The sequence below is a fragment of the Jaculus jaculus genome, chromosome 2 (assembly GCF_020740685.1).
Source record: "Jaculus jaculus isolate mJacJac1 chromosome 2, mJacJac1.mat.Y.cur, whole genome shotgun sequence".
Classification (NCBI taxonomy): Eukaryota; Metazoa; Chordata; class Mammalia; order Rodentia; family Dipodidae; genus Jaculus; species Jaculus jaculus.
The window spans coordinates 29,931,955-29,949,636 of NC_059103.1; the positions used below are offsets into that span (position 1 = coordinate 29,931,955).

The following is a 17,682-nucleotide window of genomic DNA, read 5'->3' on the forward strand; positions in this document are numbered from 1 at the left end:
ACGTCCCCTGGTTTGCGATGTCGGGTAACCTAATGGTCACTTGCTGGGATAAGTTAGGGAGGGATCTGTACTTCGCTTGGGATTAGGGAACTTTAAAGGCAGGAGTTAGACCAATCTGGAAGCAGATTAGACGTTGTCTTGAGGACCAGAGGTGCTGCAGAGGAGTGGTTGAAGGACAAACAGCTTTAGAAATGCTAAAGGAAGAAAGATCAGACAAGTCAGGAAAAAGGGAAACAACAGACACGGACTGCTCTGATACAGATGAGGAGGTGCAAGCTTTGGTAGAGAGGATGGAAAAACATTCTTTGAATGATAAGAAGAAGGAAAAAGAAAAGTCAGGGCCCAATAGTACGGCAGGACAGCTGACCAAGATCCTCTCTGCTCTGCCATTGTACGATGAGTCGGGCAACCCAGCTCCCTCGGTATGCTCAGGACGTTCCTTTTGCCTGTAAGTGTGGCGAGCTGTAAGATCAGAGCTACAACTTGCTTGTCCAGTTTTTCAAGATGCTCAGAGTAACCGCTATGAGGAGCCTCTTGATTTTAAGGTCATCAAGTCCCTAGCTGAGTCAGGCAGAACATATGGCATAACTGCTGCATTCACCATAGCCCAAGTAGAGTCATTGAACAGGCACTGCATGACCCCAAATGATTGGGGTGGACTAGCTCGAGCCTGCTTGAGTCCAGGACAATATTTAGATTGGAGAGCCTTTACAATTGAATTTGCTACAGAGCAGGCTGCTGTCAATGCTAGGGATGGAAATCCCGTCTGGGACAGAGATATGTTGCTAGGACAGGGAAGGTTTGCCAACCAGCAGACAGGATATCCTGTACAGGTTTATGGACAGGTCAATCAGATTGCCATTAAGGCATGGAAATCCTTTCTGAACAAAGGAGAAGTCAGTGGTAATCTTACTAAGATTTTACAAGGACCCATGGAGCCATTTTCTGACTTTGTGGCGAGAATGGTAGAAGCGGCATGAAGGATTTTTGGGGATCCTGATGCTGCTATGCCCCTTATAAAACAGTTAGTTTGTGAGCAGTGTGCACAAGAATGTAGAGCTGCTATTACCCCATATAAGAGCAAGGGACTGGAGGCTTGGATGAAAGTTTGTAGAGAACTAGGATGACCCCTGAAAAATGCTGGTCTTGCAGTGGCTGTGGTACAGCTGTCTCTAAACAAGAGAGGAGGTTCAAAGGCTTGCTTTAGATGTGGCAAGATGGGACATCTTAAAAGGTAATGCCCAAATAGAGAAAATACACAAATACAGGAAACAGCCTATGCCCCAGGCAGCCTGGGCTATGTCTGAAATGTAAAAAGGGGAACCACTGGGCTAATGAATGCCGATCTGTGAAGGATTTAATGGGCAACTTCTTAGTCCAGGTTGTGGTGGAGCCCATCCAAAACATGGACAGCGGGGCCCATGCCACCAGGGCCCACAAATATATGGGCCAGTAGAGAGTCAGAACAACAACCAGGAAGTGGAGAGATGGACCACCCTCTGTCATCCAAGGGACTGTGGAGAGCCACTGCGGGCTCAGCAGGATTGGACCTCAGTGCCACCATCAGACTCATATTAACTCCTCGCATGGGGGTCCAAGTGGTGGATACTGATTTTAAAGGACCCCTATCACCGGGTACAGTTGGTTTGTTGTTAGGAAGATCATCATCAGCCCTACGAGGCATGATAGTTCATCTAGGCGTGATTGATCCAGATTTTACCGGTGTAGTTAAGATCATGGTGTCTTCCCCTCAAGGGATTGTGTCCATTTCCCCCAGAGATCATATAGCTCAGTTACTCATTTTTCCCAGCCTTCATGAAAGATTTACTGCTAATGTATGAGAGAGAGGAGATAAAGGATTTGGGTCCACAGAAAATGATTTAACATTTTTATTCCTGGAACTTGAGCAGAGACCTACATTAAAATTAAGGGTTTTAGGCAAAGAAATTCTTGGGCTTCTGGATACCGGGGCAGATAAAAGTATTATTTCAAAAAGAGACTGGCCATCCAATTTGCCAATACAGGACTCTTCTCAAACTTTTCAAGGCCTCGGTTATGCAAAAACTCCAGATATGAGTGCAAGACAGTTAAAATGGCAAGATGAGGAGGGACATTCTGGGGTCATGCAACCATATGTGTTAGAACTTCCTATTTCCCTTTGGGGAAGAGACCTATTAAAAGACATGTGTTTTAAGTTAAGTAATGAATACTCAGACATTTCCCAAAAGATTACGCAGGATATGGGGTACCATCCAGAGTATGGGATAGGGAAGTACCTGCAAGGAGGTAAAAGTCCAAATACCACTCAACAGAGAAGCCCCAGGCAAGGTCTGGGTTTTTCATAGGGGCCGCTGAGGAAGGGATTCCCATCACTTGGAAGTGAGCAGATGCCAGACAGGTAGTTCTAGATTGCCCTCAATGTGTGATTCACCATCATCCTCCCAGTGTAGGGGTAAATCCTAGAGGGTTGATGCTGGTTAAGATCTGGCAGATGGATGTAACACATATTTCAGAATTTGTAACTTTAAGATATGTTCATGTTTCTGTGGACACCTGTTCAGGTGTCATTTATGCTACCCCCTTGAGTGGAGAAAAAGCTCACAATGTCATAGAATATGGCGTGGGAACCTGGGCGGCATGGGGGAAGCCGCAACAACTAAAAACAGATAATGGACCAACCTACATGGCTCAGACTTTTACCTCCTTCTGCAAACAGATGGAGGTACAGCTTAATCATGGATTATCCTATAATCCTCAAGGACAAGGAATTGTGGAATATGCTCATAGCACCCTGAAAGAATGCTTACAAAAACAAAAATGGGGAAAAGGCCAAGGCTGCACCCACAAGGAAAGAATATATCTAGCTCTTTTTACTCTTAATCCTTTAAATTTGGACAGGGATGGCCTTTCCGCAGCAGATCATCATCAACGTCAAGGTGGATCCCTGAAAAGATATGTTAAATGGAAAGATGTGCTCATGGGAACGTGGCATGGCCCTGATTCTGTATTGACGTGGACGAGAGGGTCTGTTTGTGTTTTTCGGCAGGATTGTCTGCATCCAGTGTGGGTGCCCCTGAGACTGACTAGAAAAGTCCAACATGAAGATCCTTCCGCTATGGATGCAGATAGGCCTGGGGTGGAGTCTGACTCAGGCGAAACCTCAATGGGGGATCTTGTCGGTGTTTCCAAAGCCTCTTCCAGTTCAATATAATGTCCAAGTCTTCCCTCGCTTTTTTGCTAGCAATAAAAGTTTAGGTCTCTCCTATTTGCCCTTGGATGGGTAAATTAGTCTGGTTGAAGGCAATGTTAGTGTACCACTAGTGGGAAGTTTGTGCTATTTGCTGGTAAGTAATATTAGTCAAATAACCCCATGTGTGATGCTTTATAATCAGTCTGCTGCCTGGATGGAAGCCCCTTGGAGCCCAGGCCAATTTTCAGTTAATGCCTCCTGGATTCATTAATCGATGGCTTCGGAGTTATGGAGATGGCATGGATGTTCCCCCTCAGCCTAGGTGGGCTCCCTTTTGTCATGGTGCTATTGGGAGCGATGGCTGGTCTCCTGGTGATGGCCTTCTTGGTGGGCCTGTGATGTCTATGCAAGATGAGGGTCACACAGCAAAGGAATGCAGCTATGATTATTCAGGCATTTACAGCCATTGAGGCAGGACAGTGACCTTATGCATGGCTTGCTGTCATGAAGAGCTAGAATACTCAGCACGTTCAGGTTGCGTGGCAAATCACTACACTCTAGGGATGCCGCCTGCAGTTAGCAGCCTAGAGTAGAGCATGTCTGAGTGAAAGCGGGTTAGTACCATCCTTTCCCCATAATATCCATCCTTACTCCCGCCTCTGGAAAAATTGGTACTTGATTTCACTACAGTGCTCAGACCTCTACTCTCACCTGTTTCATTTAAAACAAAAAGGGGGAACTGTGGAGAGATGCGATGTGCCATGCCCTGAAGATGGCATTGGCTTCCGTCTTCTTCTAGGCTGATAGTGAGTGCTCTCTGGATAAACAAGTCCTTATTTGGCTGAGGCTGCTTAAATAATTCTGCTTCCTTAATGGTGGACCTATCTGCATGGGTAACGTGGCTCACAAGGATTGGTTAGTGCAAGACATCTTAGCTTGTGGGTCAGCTCTCCCCGGGGTCAGAAGTTTGTTCAAGGTTCCTGAATAAACTGCTTAAAGAAGAGCTCTCAGGTCACGTCATTCTTGCTGGTCGAGGAGGGCGCGACAATTATACACAATTGAATTTCAGAACTCGAACTGCTCTGTTAGTTTTCTTGGACAACCTATCTTGGTATTGAAGCCGTTCCTAATCTTTTCAGTTCACAGTTAGTTATCATTAGTAAATGATCCCAGCACATAACTGGCTTTAAATTCATGTTGGTTGTCAACAGGAAATGTTCCTAGTATATAACCTCTGAGAGAACTTTGAAATCACTCTTAGTTTACCATTGGAAATGTTCTTTGTAATGAAATTACAGAACATTTTATTTACTGTTAGTCTTTAGTGAGAAACGTTCATTTCAAACAGCGGGACTACACAACTTTGAAATCAGAGAGAGATTTCAAAGGGCAATTGAATATTATACAAAATAGTATTACAGAACTCGAACTTCTCTGTTAGTTTTCTTGCACTACCTATGTTGGTATTGATGCAGTTTCTAATTTTTTCAGCTCACGGTTAGTTTTCATTAGTAAATGATCCCAGTACATAAACGGCTAATAGCACATTGCATTCACTCTTAGTTTTTCAGGGCATAAGTTCTTCCTACAGAACAGGTTAACTGAACATTGAATTGAACTTTACTATTCATCAGGAAATGTTCACTTAGAAAGCAGGGCTATGCAACATTGAGTACAGGCTTAGTTAGAATGCAGATTTGTTTCCAGTAGAGAACAGGACAGAAAAACATGACAATCACGATGAGTTTTCAATGATTAATCTAAGAATACAAGATGTCGTACTCTTTGAATTCCCTGTGATTTTTCAATATCAACTGTTCCTACCATATAACTGGTGAATGTAACAGTCAATTACATTTAGTCTATGACGGTAAATGAGCTTCCTACTCCATAGGATCATAGATCGTTGAATTTGCTCTTACATTTCAAAGAAAATTGTCTATTGTACACAGTATACATCGGGAAACATTCTCACTAGTCACAATGTTCTAACCCTTTGAATCACTGTTGGTTTTCAACAGCAAATGTTCCCAGCATATAACCTCTGATGGAACTTTGAAATCACTCTTAGTTTACCATTGCAAATGTTCTTCTTAATGAAATTACAGAACATTCAATTCACTGTTGATTTTCTGTGAGAAACCTTCATTTCAAACAGTGGAACTATTGAACTTTGAATTCACGGTTAGATTTACAGAACTCGAACTTCACCATTAGGTTTTGAGGGCAAACCTTATAGGTACTCAAGCACCTTCTAAAATTTTCTATGTGAAACGTAAGAATCCAAGCTGTCTTACTCTTGGAATTCACTGTTATTTTTCAATAGCAACTGTTCCTACCAGAAAACCATTGAATGAAACTGTCAAGTACTCTTACTTTAAGACGGGAAATGAGCTTCCTACACAGTTTTCAATGGGAAACATTCTCAGTATTCACACAGTTCTAGAACTCTGAATTCATGTTGGTTTCCACAGGAAATATTCCTAATATATAATCTCTGATGGAACTTTGAAATCACTCTGAGTTTACCTTTGGAAATGTGCTTCGAAATGAAATTACAGAACATTAAATTAGCTGTTGATTTTCAGTGAGAAATGTTCATTTCAAACTGTGAGACTACAGAAGTTTGAATTCATGGTTAGATTTAAAACGGCGATTGAATTTCAGAACTCGAACTTCACTGTGATTTTTCAATAGCAACTGTTCCTACAAGATCACCGCTAAATGTAACTGTCACTTACCTATAATTTATGACGGAAAATGAGCTTCCTACTCCATAGGATCATAGATCGTTGAATTCGCTCTTACTTTTCTTTGAGAATTGTTTATTGTACACAGTTTTCAACGGGAAACATTCTCATTAGTCACACAGTTCTACCCCTTTGAATCACTGTTGGTTTTCAACAGGAAATGTTCCCAGCATAGAACCTCTGATGGAACTTTGAAATCACTGTTAGTTTACCATTGTAAATGTTCTTTGTAATGAAAATACAGAACATTCAATTCACTGTTGATTTTCAGTGAGAAAACTTCATTTCAAATAGTGGAACTACAGACCATTGAATTCACTGTTAGAATTACAGAACTCGAACTTCACCATTAGTTTTCGCGGGCAAACTTTGTTGTTACTCAAGCACCTTCTAATCTTTTCAGTTCATGGTTTGTTTATGGTAAGATGTGAACTGGCCATGCCGATTCTCTCCAATGTTTTGATCATGAAGTGATGTTGTATCTTGTCAAAGGCCTTTTCTGCATCTATCAAAATGATCATGTGGTTTTTATGTTTAAGCTTTTTTTGTGGTGAATTACATTGACAGATATTCATATGTTGAACCACCCTTGTGTTGCTGGGATAAATCCCACTTGGTGAAGGTGGATAATGCTTTTGATGTGTTCTTGGATTCTGTTTGGGAGTATTTTGTTGAGGATCTTTGCATCTATGTTCATTAGGGAAATAGGCCCGTAGTTTTCTTTTCTTGTGGCATCTCTGACTGGTTTTGGGATTAGTGTGATACTAGCTTCATAGAAGGAGCTGGATAGCTTTCCCTGTTCTTCAATGGTATGGCACAGTTTTAGAAAGATTGGTTTGAGTTCTTCCATAAAGGTTTGATAAAATACGGCTGGGAATCCATCTCGTCCTCGACTCTTCTTCTTTGTGAGGATTTTTATTACTTTTTCAATCTCTATGAGTGTGATGCGTTCTTTGAGGTGATTAATCTATTCTGAGTTTAGCTTTTGGTAGTTGATATGCATCCAGGAATGTATCCATCTCCTCCACATTTTCCAGTTTGTGGAGTAAAGTTTTTTGAAATAAGTCCTGATGATTCTGCTGATTTCCTTATATCTGTTGTGATCTCTCCTTTTTCATTTTGAATTTGTTTTAATTTGGAGTCTCTCCTTTTTTTGCTTGATCAAATTGGCCAGAGGTTTGTCAACCTTGTTTATTTTTTCAAAGAACCAGCTCTTTGTTTTGTCAATTGCCTTAATTGTTTCCTTGGTTTCCAATTCATTAAATTCTGCTCTGATGTTAATTACTTCTTTCCTTCTGGAGCTCTCTGTGTTGGATTTTCCTTGTTTTTCCAATGCCTTTAGGTGGAAGGTTAGGCTATTGATTTGTGATCTTTCTGTCTTTTTTATGAAGGCATTGAGTGCTATGAATTTTCCCCTGTGGACTGCCTCTATTGTGTCCCATAAGTTTTGGTATGATGTGTTCTCATTGTCATTCAATTCCAGGAATTTTGCAATTTCCTTTTTTATTTCATCCACTATCCATTTATTGTATATGAGTGTGCTATTCAGTTTCCAGTTGCCATTGGAGTTTTTGTTGGTTTTATTGTTGTTGATTTCTAGGAATATAGCATTATGATCTGATATCATGCAGGGAATTATGTCGATTTTCCTAAATATGTGGAGGCAGTCTTTGTGACCCAGTATATGGTCTATTTTAGAGAATATTCCATTTGCTGCTGAGAAGAATGCGTAGTCTGTGGATTTGGGGTGGAAAGTTCTGTAGATATCTGTTAGGTCTAAATGCTGTATGGTTTTGTTGACCTCTCTTACTTCCCTGTTGAGCTTCTGTTTGGATGATCTGTCTACTACTGATAATGGTGTGTTAAAGTCCCCAGCTATGATGGTGTTGGTGGTTATTTCTGTTTTATTGTCAAGTAGGTTTTCTTTTATGAACTGTGGAGCACCTGTGTTTGGTGCATACAGATTTATGATTGTAATATCTTTCTTTGTCTTTTTTGATTGTTTTTGGTTTGAAGTCAATTTTATCTGATATTAATATAGCTACACCTGCTTTTTTCTTATTTCCATTTGCTTGAAATATTGTTTTCCTCCCTTTCATCCTGAGGAGGATTCTGTCTTTAGTGGTAAGGTGGGTTTCTTGAAGGCAGCAGATTGAGGGGTCTAATTTTTTGATCCACCCTGTGAGCTTGTGTCTCTTGATGGGTGAATTAAGGCCATTAATATTTAGGGTTATGACTGTGAGATTTGATTTGATCAAATTGTGAACAAGTGGTGGTACAGGTGTATTGGCCTTTCCATGGAGTGCAGCATTTTCTCTATCTACTCTGGGTTTGGTTGCTGTGATCTGCTTCTTGTAGGCATTTGTGTTTGGTTATTTGGTTCTTCTCTATGGAGTATTTCATGGAATACTTTCTGTAGGTCTGGTTTTGTGTTCATATAATTGTAAAGCTGAGATTTGTCATGGAAAGTTTTCCTTTCACCATCTATTATAAGGGAGACTTTTGATGGGTAGAGTATTTTGGGTTGGAACCCATAGTTTCTTAGAGTTTGGAGAGTTTCATTCCAGGCCCTTCTAGTTTTCAGGGTTGCCATTGAGAAGTCTGAAGTAATTCTGATGGCGTTTCCTTTGAAAGTGATGTGCTGTTTTTCCCTAGCTGCTTTTAGGAATTTCTCTTTGGTGTCAATGTTTAGAGTCTTAATGATAATATGCCTTGGTTAGTTTCTCATTGGGTCTAGTCTGTTAGGAGTTTTGTTTGCTTCTTATGTCTTGATTGGCCTTTCTTTTAAGAGACGAGGGAAGTTTTCTTCAATTATTTTGTTAAATAAGTTCTCCATGCCTTTCGTCTGAAATTCTTCTCCTTCTGGTGTCCCAATGATTCTGATATTAGGACGTTTAAGTGTATCCCACAATTCTCTCATGTTCTGTTCACAGGAAGTTTTGAACTTACTGAAATTTTTGGACTCTCGAACTGTTTCTTCCATCCTCTCTTCCAGATCAGAGTTTCTATCTTCCACTTCGCTGACTCTATTCCTGAGGGCCTCTAGTGAGTTTTGGACTTGTTCAATTAAGTTTGCATTTTCTACTAGTTTCGTATGTATCACTTCCATCACTTTGTCCAGCTCCCTTTTTGTCTCATTTTCTGATTTTCTTGATGATTCTTGGAAATCATCCTTGCATTTTTTTATGTTTTCATTTAGTGTGGCCAGCAGATTGTTAAGGTTCATTTCAAAGGGCAGGACTACACAACTTTGAATTTAGTGTTAGATTTCAAAGGGCAATTGAATATTATACACAATTGAATTACAGAAATCGAACTAGTCTATTAGTTTTCCTGCACAACCTATGTTGGTATTGAAGCACTTTCTAATCTTTTCATTTCACGGTTTGTTTTCATTGGTAAAGGATCTTAGTACATAACCGGCTATATAGCACATTGAATTCACTCTTAGTTTTCCCAGGGATATGTTCTTCCTAGGCAACAGGTTTAGAGAACACAGAATTGAAATTTACTATTCATTGGGAAATTATGAATGTAACTGTCAATTAGCCTTAGTATATGACGGTAAATGAGCTTCCTATTTGATAGGATCATAGATCATTGATTCACTCTTACTTTTTAATGATCATTGTTTATTGTACATAGTTTTCAATGGGAAACATTCTCACTAGTCACACAGTTCTAGCGTTTGAATGACTGTTGGTTTTCAACAGGAAATGTTCCTAGCATATAAGCTCTGATGGAACTTTTTAATCACTCTTAGTTTACCATTGCAAATTTTCTTCTTAATGAAATTACAGAACATTCAATTCACTGTTGATTTTCAGTGAGAAAATTTCGTTTCAAACTGGAGAACTACAGTACATTCAATTCATGCTTAGCATTACAGAAATCAAACTTCACTGTTAGTTTTTGCAGGCAAACTTGTTGCTACTCAACCACCTTCTAATCTTTTCAGTTCATGGTTAGTTTTCATTAGCAAATTATACTAGTACATAACTGGCTATTAGCACATTGAATTCACTCTTAGTTTTCCCGGGGATATGTTCTTCCTAGGCAACAGGTTTACAAAACATTGAGTTGAACTATACTATTCATCGGGAAATCTTCACTTAGAAAACAGAACTATGCTACATTGAATACAGGCTTAGTTAGAAATGCAGATTTGTTTACTGAAGAGAAGAGGACAGGAAAACATGACATTCATGATGAGTTTTCAATGAGAAATATAAGAATGCAAGCTGTCCTACTCTTTGAATTCACTGTATTTTTCAATAGAAATTATTCCTACCAGAAAACCGGTTAATATAAGTGTCAATTACCCTTAGTTTAAGACAGGAAATGAGCTTCCTATTGCATAGGATAATAAATCGTTGAATTCGCTCTTACTTCAAAGATAATTGTTTATTGTACACGGTTTTCAATGGGAAACATTCTCAGTATTAACACAGTTCTAGCCCTTAAATTCATGTTGGTTGTCAACAGGAAATGTTCCTAGTATATAAACTCTAGTAGAACTTTGAAATCACTCTTAGTTTACCATTGGAAATGTTCTTTGTAATGAATTACAGAACATGGAATTCACTGTTAGTCTTCAGTGAGAAACATTCATTTCAAACAGCGGGACTACAGAACTTTGTATTCAGGGATAGATTTCAAAGGGCAATTGAACATTATACACAGTGAATTACAGAACTCGTACTTCTCTGTTAGTTTTCTTGCACAACCTATGTTGGAATTGAAGCTGTCTCTAATCTTTTCAGTTCACGGTTAGTTTTCATTAGCAAATGATCCTAGTATATAACCCACTATTATCACATTAAATTCACTCTTAGCTTTCCATGGGATAAGTTTTTCCCAGCCAACAGGTTTATGGACCATTGATTTGAAATTTAATATTCATCGGTAAATGTTCATTTAGAAAACAGGACTATGCAACTTTCAATACAGGCTCAGATAGGAATGTGGATTTGTTTACTGTAGAGAACAGGACAGAAAAACATGACATTCGGGATGAGTTTTCAATGAGAATCCTAAGAATCCAAGCTGTCCTACTCTTTGAATTCCCTGTTATTTTTCAATACCAACTGTTCCTACCAGATAACCGGTTAACGTAACTGTCAATTACCCTTAGTTTATGACGGGAAATGAGCTTCTTACTCCATAGGATCATAGATCGTTGAATTCGCTTTTACTGTTCAAAGAGAATAGTTTATTGTACACAGTTTTCAATGGGATACATTCTCACTAGTTCACACAGTTCTAGCACGTTGAATCACTGTTGGTTTTCAACAGGAAATGTTCCCAGCATAAAAACTGTGAAGGAACTTTGAAATCACTCTTAGTTTATCATTGCAAATGTTCTTCTTAATGAAATTACAGAACATTCAATTCACTGTTGATTTTCAGTGAGAAACCTTCATTTCAAACAGCGGAACTACAGAACTTTGAATTCATGGTTAGAATTTCAGAACTCGAACCTCACCGTTAGTTTTCGCAGGCAAACTTTGTTGGTACTCAAGCACCTTCTGATCTTTCCAGTTCATGGTTAGTTTTCTTTAGCAAATGATCCTAGTAAAATAACCCGCTAATAGCACTTTGAACTCACTCTTAGTTTTCCATGGGATATGTTCTTCCTAGACTACAGGTTTACAGAACATGGAGTTCAACTTTACTATTCATCGGGAAATGTTCACTTAGAAAACAGGACTATACAACATTGAATACAGGCTTAGTTAGCAGTGGGATTAGTTTGCTGTGGAGAAAATACAGAAAAACATGACATTCATGATGGGTTTTCAATGAGAAATGTAAGAATCCAAGCTTTCCTACTCTTGGAATTCAATGCTATTTTTCAATAGCAACTGATCCTACCAGATTACCAGTGAATGAAACTGTCAATTACCCTTACTTTAAGACGGGAAATGAGATTCCTACACAATAGGACCATATAAGGTTGAATCCCCCTTACTTTTCAAAGAAAATTGTTTATTGTACACAGTTTTCACTGGGAAACAGTTCTAGCCCTTTCATTTCATTTTGGTTTTCAACAGTAAATGTTCCTAGTATATAACCTCTGATAGAACTTTGAAATCAGTCATAGTTTACCATTGGAAATGTTCTTTGTAATGAAATAACAGAACATTGAATTCGCTGTTAATCTTCAATGAGAACCGTTCATTTCAAACAACGGGACTGCAGAACTTTGAAGTCTGGGATAGAATTCAAAGGGCAATTGAACATTATACATAATTGAATTACAGACCTCGAACTTCTCTGTTAATTTTCTTGAACAACCTATGTTGGTATTGAAGCAGCTTCTAATGTTTTCACTTGGTGGTAGGTTTTCATTTGCCAATGAACCTTAGTAAATAACCGGCTAAGAGCACATTTAATTCACTCTTAGTTTTCCAGGGGATACGTTCTTCCTCTACAACAGGTTCACAGAACATAGAATTGAACTTTGCTATTCCTCGGGAAATGTTCCCTTAGGAACCAGGACTATGCAACATTGAATATAGGCTTCGTTAGGAATGCGGATTTGTTTACTGTGTAGAACAGGACAGAAAAACATGACATTCACGATGAGTTTTGAGTGAGAAACGTAAGATTCCAAGCAGTGTTACGCTTTGAATTCACTGTTATTTTTCAAATGCAAGCGTTCCTACCAGATAACCGGTGAATGTAACTGTCAATTATCCTTAGTTTTTGAACGGGAAATGAGCTTCCTACTCCATAGGATCATAATGTCATTGAATTCGCTCTTACTTTTCAAAGAGAATTGTTTATTGTACACAGTTTTCAAAGGGAAACATTTTCCCTTGTCACACAGTTCTATCCCTTTGAATCACTATTGGTTTTCAACAGGAAATGTTCCCAGCATATAACCTCTGATGGAACTTTGCAATCACTCTTAGTTTACCATTTTAAATGTTCTTCATAATGAAATTACAGAACATTCAATTCACTGTTGATTTTCAGTGAGAACCCTTCATTTCAAACAGTGGAACTACAGAACATTGAATTCACATTAGAATTACAGAACTCGAACTTCACCATTAGTTTTCGCGGGCAAACCTTGTTGGTACTCAAGCACCTTGTAATCTTTTCAGTTCATGGTTAGTTTTCATTAGTTAATGATCCTCGTACATAACTAGCTAATAGTACTTTGATCACTCTTAGTTTTCCAGGGGATATGTTCTTCCTAGAAAACAGGTTCATAGAACATTGAATTGAACTTTACTATTCATCGGGAAAGGTTCACTTAGAAAACAGGACTATCCAACATTGAATCAGGGTTAGTTAGGTGGGATTCATTTCCTGTGGAGAAAATTACAGAAAAACATGTCATTCATGATGAGTTTTCAATGAGAAACGTAAGAATCAAAGCTGTCCTACTCTTGGAATTCAGTGCTATTTTTTTTAATTATTACCTTTTATTATTTTACAATATATTTCAAAAAATGCCATTATAGTTGCCTTGACTGCTGTATAAGACCTGGAATAAAAGACCACTTAGAACACACAAACATCAAGCTGAAACACCTACTTGTACTGAACCATAATACCAAAGGGTTAGTTTTTAAATAAGCAGATGTGTGATATTGCAAAGTAGAACTAAAGCTTGTTAAAACAAAAAGTACACTTTGCTTTAATGGCTATAGAAAAGAGGTGTTTTTGTTTTTATTTTCCATCACATCTGGTTCTGGCAACAAGTAGTTGTATGCATTTAAAGCAGCATGTGCCCTGAAAATTTGTATCTCCTGTTTGTGCGTTATCACTTGAACCAGAGACCAGACGCAGGAAAAAAAAAAATAATTGTTCTCAATATCCTCAGTATTTTTCCCTCCACAGAATCAGAATGTTAATGAACAGAGCTCAAAACTCTTATTAGTGATGGTACATTACAATTATTTTTCTCCAGTAACAGTGGATGCTTTAATATTTCTCTAAAAGAGAAGCAATAAAAATGAAAGGAAATCCTCCAAGGTCTAATTTTCACTTCACATTCTCAAAAATGAAAGGAAATCCTCCAAGGTCTAATTTTCACTTCACATTCTCCAAGTAGTAAAATAGCAGCTCTACATGGTGACAATAATGAACTTAAGTTTCTCTCTATTAGTTTTTAATCATGTTAACATTAAAACAGATTTAGCTGGATTTCCAAAAAGAAAATCTTAGTTGCCAAATATTTCAGAACTTCTAAAAAGCATTACATACATGTAATTTGTTTTTATCTACAAAACACTTATATGTATATATTTATTTGTGTAACTTACTGTCAATGAAATCCGTTTTATCTGGCTAGATATGAGAAACAAAGTAAGTGACCAATGCTGGGTTTCTTTCTTTATGAGCAATATTTTGGATCTGAAAAATAAAATTGAATATGACTGCAGCATTTTTAAAATAACCTCAAAAAATAGAGTAAAAAGAAACCCCTATTGTATAGGCTTCAGCCAGGCAATTCTTGTTAGGTTAGATGCTACCAAAGTGGCACTGTGGCATTATAGGCATTGAAATTTCTGTTTTCTTTCTTCAAGTTTGTCAGTTCTTTCGTACAATTACCCTTTTCTAGCAGGACACAGTGTGTAATCACACAGTAAGGCTTACAGACCATTTACATTGCTCACAGTATCACGGTGGATCTAACTCTTAAGAGCTGATCAAAACCAAAGTGAACAGTAGTCAACTAGAGCCACATTTGGTCACATTCAAATATTTCCAAAAGTACTCTGCTACTACACATTTCTTTCTTAACTGATTTCGTGTTAACCTTATTAAATTTATATCACATAAGATTGTAATTTTTTAAAGAATTATATTTTAAGGGACTACTATATATTTCAGTTTGCAGAATGTCATTAGTAATGTCCTTTCTATAAACATGGTTGGCAAAATTAAAAAGGCACAAAAGAGGGCAAACAAGATATGTTTTCAACTTTTGGTGATGAGTACAAAAGCATGTCTCATGTATTTTTCATGAAGAAAAGCTGACAAAGAATTCAGTAATTCATGCACAACTTGAGCTATGTAAAACTTCTCTTCAGAAAGATCCTGAGGCATGAGGTGAACATTACTTTTCCTAATCACATGCTTCGTATAAAATAGAATGAAAAGCTGCACATACATGTGGTTTTAACAGTGGACCCATGTTTTTAAAATTGTGAGGCAAATAAGCAAAGGAAAACAATACCAAAATACCTTCATAAACAAACTCCACCTGTAGCCTCTGTTATACAACTCAGTGAGATAAATGTCCAATAAAATGTAAAATGCAGCATACACAATCATGTAATCCCAAAACTTTCATGATAACTTATTGCAAATTGCACTTTACAATTCACCACAACAATGGAAAACTGGCCCCTTGTTGGTTGACTAGTCCTTGAGCCCCAAACTGAAGTTGAAGTCACCAGTAAAATGATCTGGATAAAAGTTTGCGGCTGTGCTCAGCCAGCTTGCTCCACCCTCTGGGTGTGAGCCAACACGAGACACTGCTTTGTCCTGTTCCTTTGAAGGACTCTCATCCTCAGGGAGGTAATCGGGCAGCTCTGTGTTCTCTTCTACTTCCACAGGAGTATCTTGGAATGGGACCAGCATCTCTTCCCCACTTTCACTTTTCACAACTTGCTGATCTTTCATAACCTTAGTTGATGCTATAGCTGATGCCAAAGCCTCTGCTTTCAAATCTGAACGAATTCGCACCACACATCTTTGAACAGCCATTTGAAAAGTAAAGCTAATAACACCTTTAATTTTTAACAAAGCCTCTTCACATAGATTTCTTCGAGACGTATCATCAAAACCATCTATGTACAAACCACTGTTTTGACACGATTGTTCGTAGTTCCCAGAGAAAACTGAGCTTTCCTTCGATGTGAATTCATTTCATTAAAACTATCACCATCTGCCATGTTGGAAGGATGAAGAATATCATAGATTTCAGAGGCCAGAAGTTTTGTTTCTCCTTGAGTTGTTGTCTTTTGTATAAAGTTTTGCAAGCTTAGCATCATACCAAGTTCTCCTTTCATCTTGTCTCTGTTTGCACGACATTCTGCCAAGTATCGAAGAGAAAGCAAAGCTGAGTGCAAAACAGGGGGGTTGGGATGGTCCATAAGCAAAATCAGGCCAGGCAGACATCCCTGATCTTTGATGATGGTTCTTCTATTTAGTGGATCTGCCGCTAAATCCAGTAGCTGGTTAACTACTGACAGAGCGTCAGGTTCTTCATTCACGGTGGGGGAGGAAGAATTCATCTTCTATCCCATGCACTTGAAATGCACTAAAAATTTTCTTAAATTCCTCCAGAGCTCTAGGGGTCCAGGGCCCACTGCACCATCAGGACTACTCCCACGATTGAAGCAGAGGACCTTGGTGGCGGACAGTGGCCCCGCGCCCCAGCCACGGCATCCACCATGTCCGGGCACAACTTCAGGAGCCACAGAGCCCATGCGCTGGCGGCAAAGGTGCTGCAGGCTCTCCCTGGTGACCATTCAATGCTATTTATCAATAGCAACTGATCCTTCCAGATAAGAGGTGAATGAAACTGTCAATTACCCTTACTTTAAGATGGGAAATGAGCTTCCTACACAATAGGATCATAGAACATTGAATTCGTTCTTACTTTTCAAAAGGAAATGTTTATTGTACACAGTTTTCAACGGGAAACATTCTCAGTAGTAACACAGTTCTAGCCCTTTGAATTTATGTTGATTTTCAACAGGAAATGTTCCTAGTATATAAACTCTGATAGAACTTAGAAATCACTCTTAGTATACCATTGGAAATGTTCTTCATTATGAAATTACAGAACATTAAATTCACTGTTTGTCTTCAGTGAGAAAGGTTCCGTTCAAACAGCGGGACTACAGAACTTTGAATTCACGGTTTGGATTACAGAACTCGAACTTCCCCGATACATTCACGGCCAACCTTGTTGGTACCCAAGCACCTTCTAATCTTTTCAGTTCATGGTTAGTTTTCATTAGCAAATGATCCTAGTACATAACCGCCTAATAGCACATTGAATTCACTGTTAGTTTTCCAGGGGATACGTTCTCCCTACACAACAGGTTCACAGAACATTGAATTGAACTTTACTATTCATCAGGAAATGTTCACTTAGAAAACAGGACAATGCAACATTGAATACAGGCTTAGTTAGCAGTGGGATTAGTTTAATGTGTAGAAAATTACAGAAAAACATGACATTCATGATGAGATTTCAATGAGAAATGTAAGAATCCAAGCTGTCCTCCTCTTGGAATTCAATGCTATTTTTCAAAAGCAACTGATTCTACCAGATAACCAGTGAATGAAACTGTTAATAAGCGTTACTTTAGAGACGGGAAATGAGCTTCCTACACAATAGGATCATAGAACGTTGAATTCACTCTTACTTTACAAAGAGAATTGTTTATTGTACACAGTTTACAAGGGGAAGCATTCTCAGTTTTCCCACAGTTCTTGCGCTTTGAATTCATGTTGGTTTTCAACAGGAAATGTTCCTAGTATGTAACCTGTGATAGAAATCTCAATGTTAGTTTACCATTGGAAATGTTCTTCGTAATGAAATTACAGAAAATTGAATTGGCTGTTAGTCTTCAGTGAGAGAGGTTCATTTCAAACAGCGGGACTACAGAACTTTGAATTCAGGGATAGATTTCAAAGGGCAATTGAATATTATACACAATTGTATTACAGAACTCGAACTTCTCTGTTAGTTTTCTTGCACAACCT

General features: G+C 38.4%; 1 pseudogene; it reads right to left on the reverse strand.

Moving 5' to 3' along the window:
* Window positions 1-15,330: 15,330 nt before the first annotated feature.
* LOC123458824 lies at window positions 15,331-16,199 on the reverse strand (annotated as a pseudogene).
* Window positions 16,200-17,682: the final 1,483 nt, after the last annotated feature.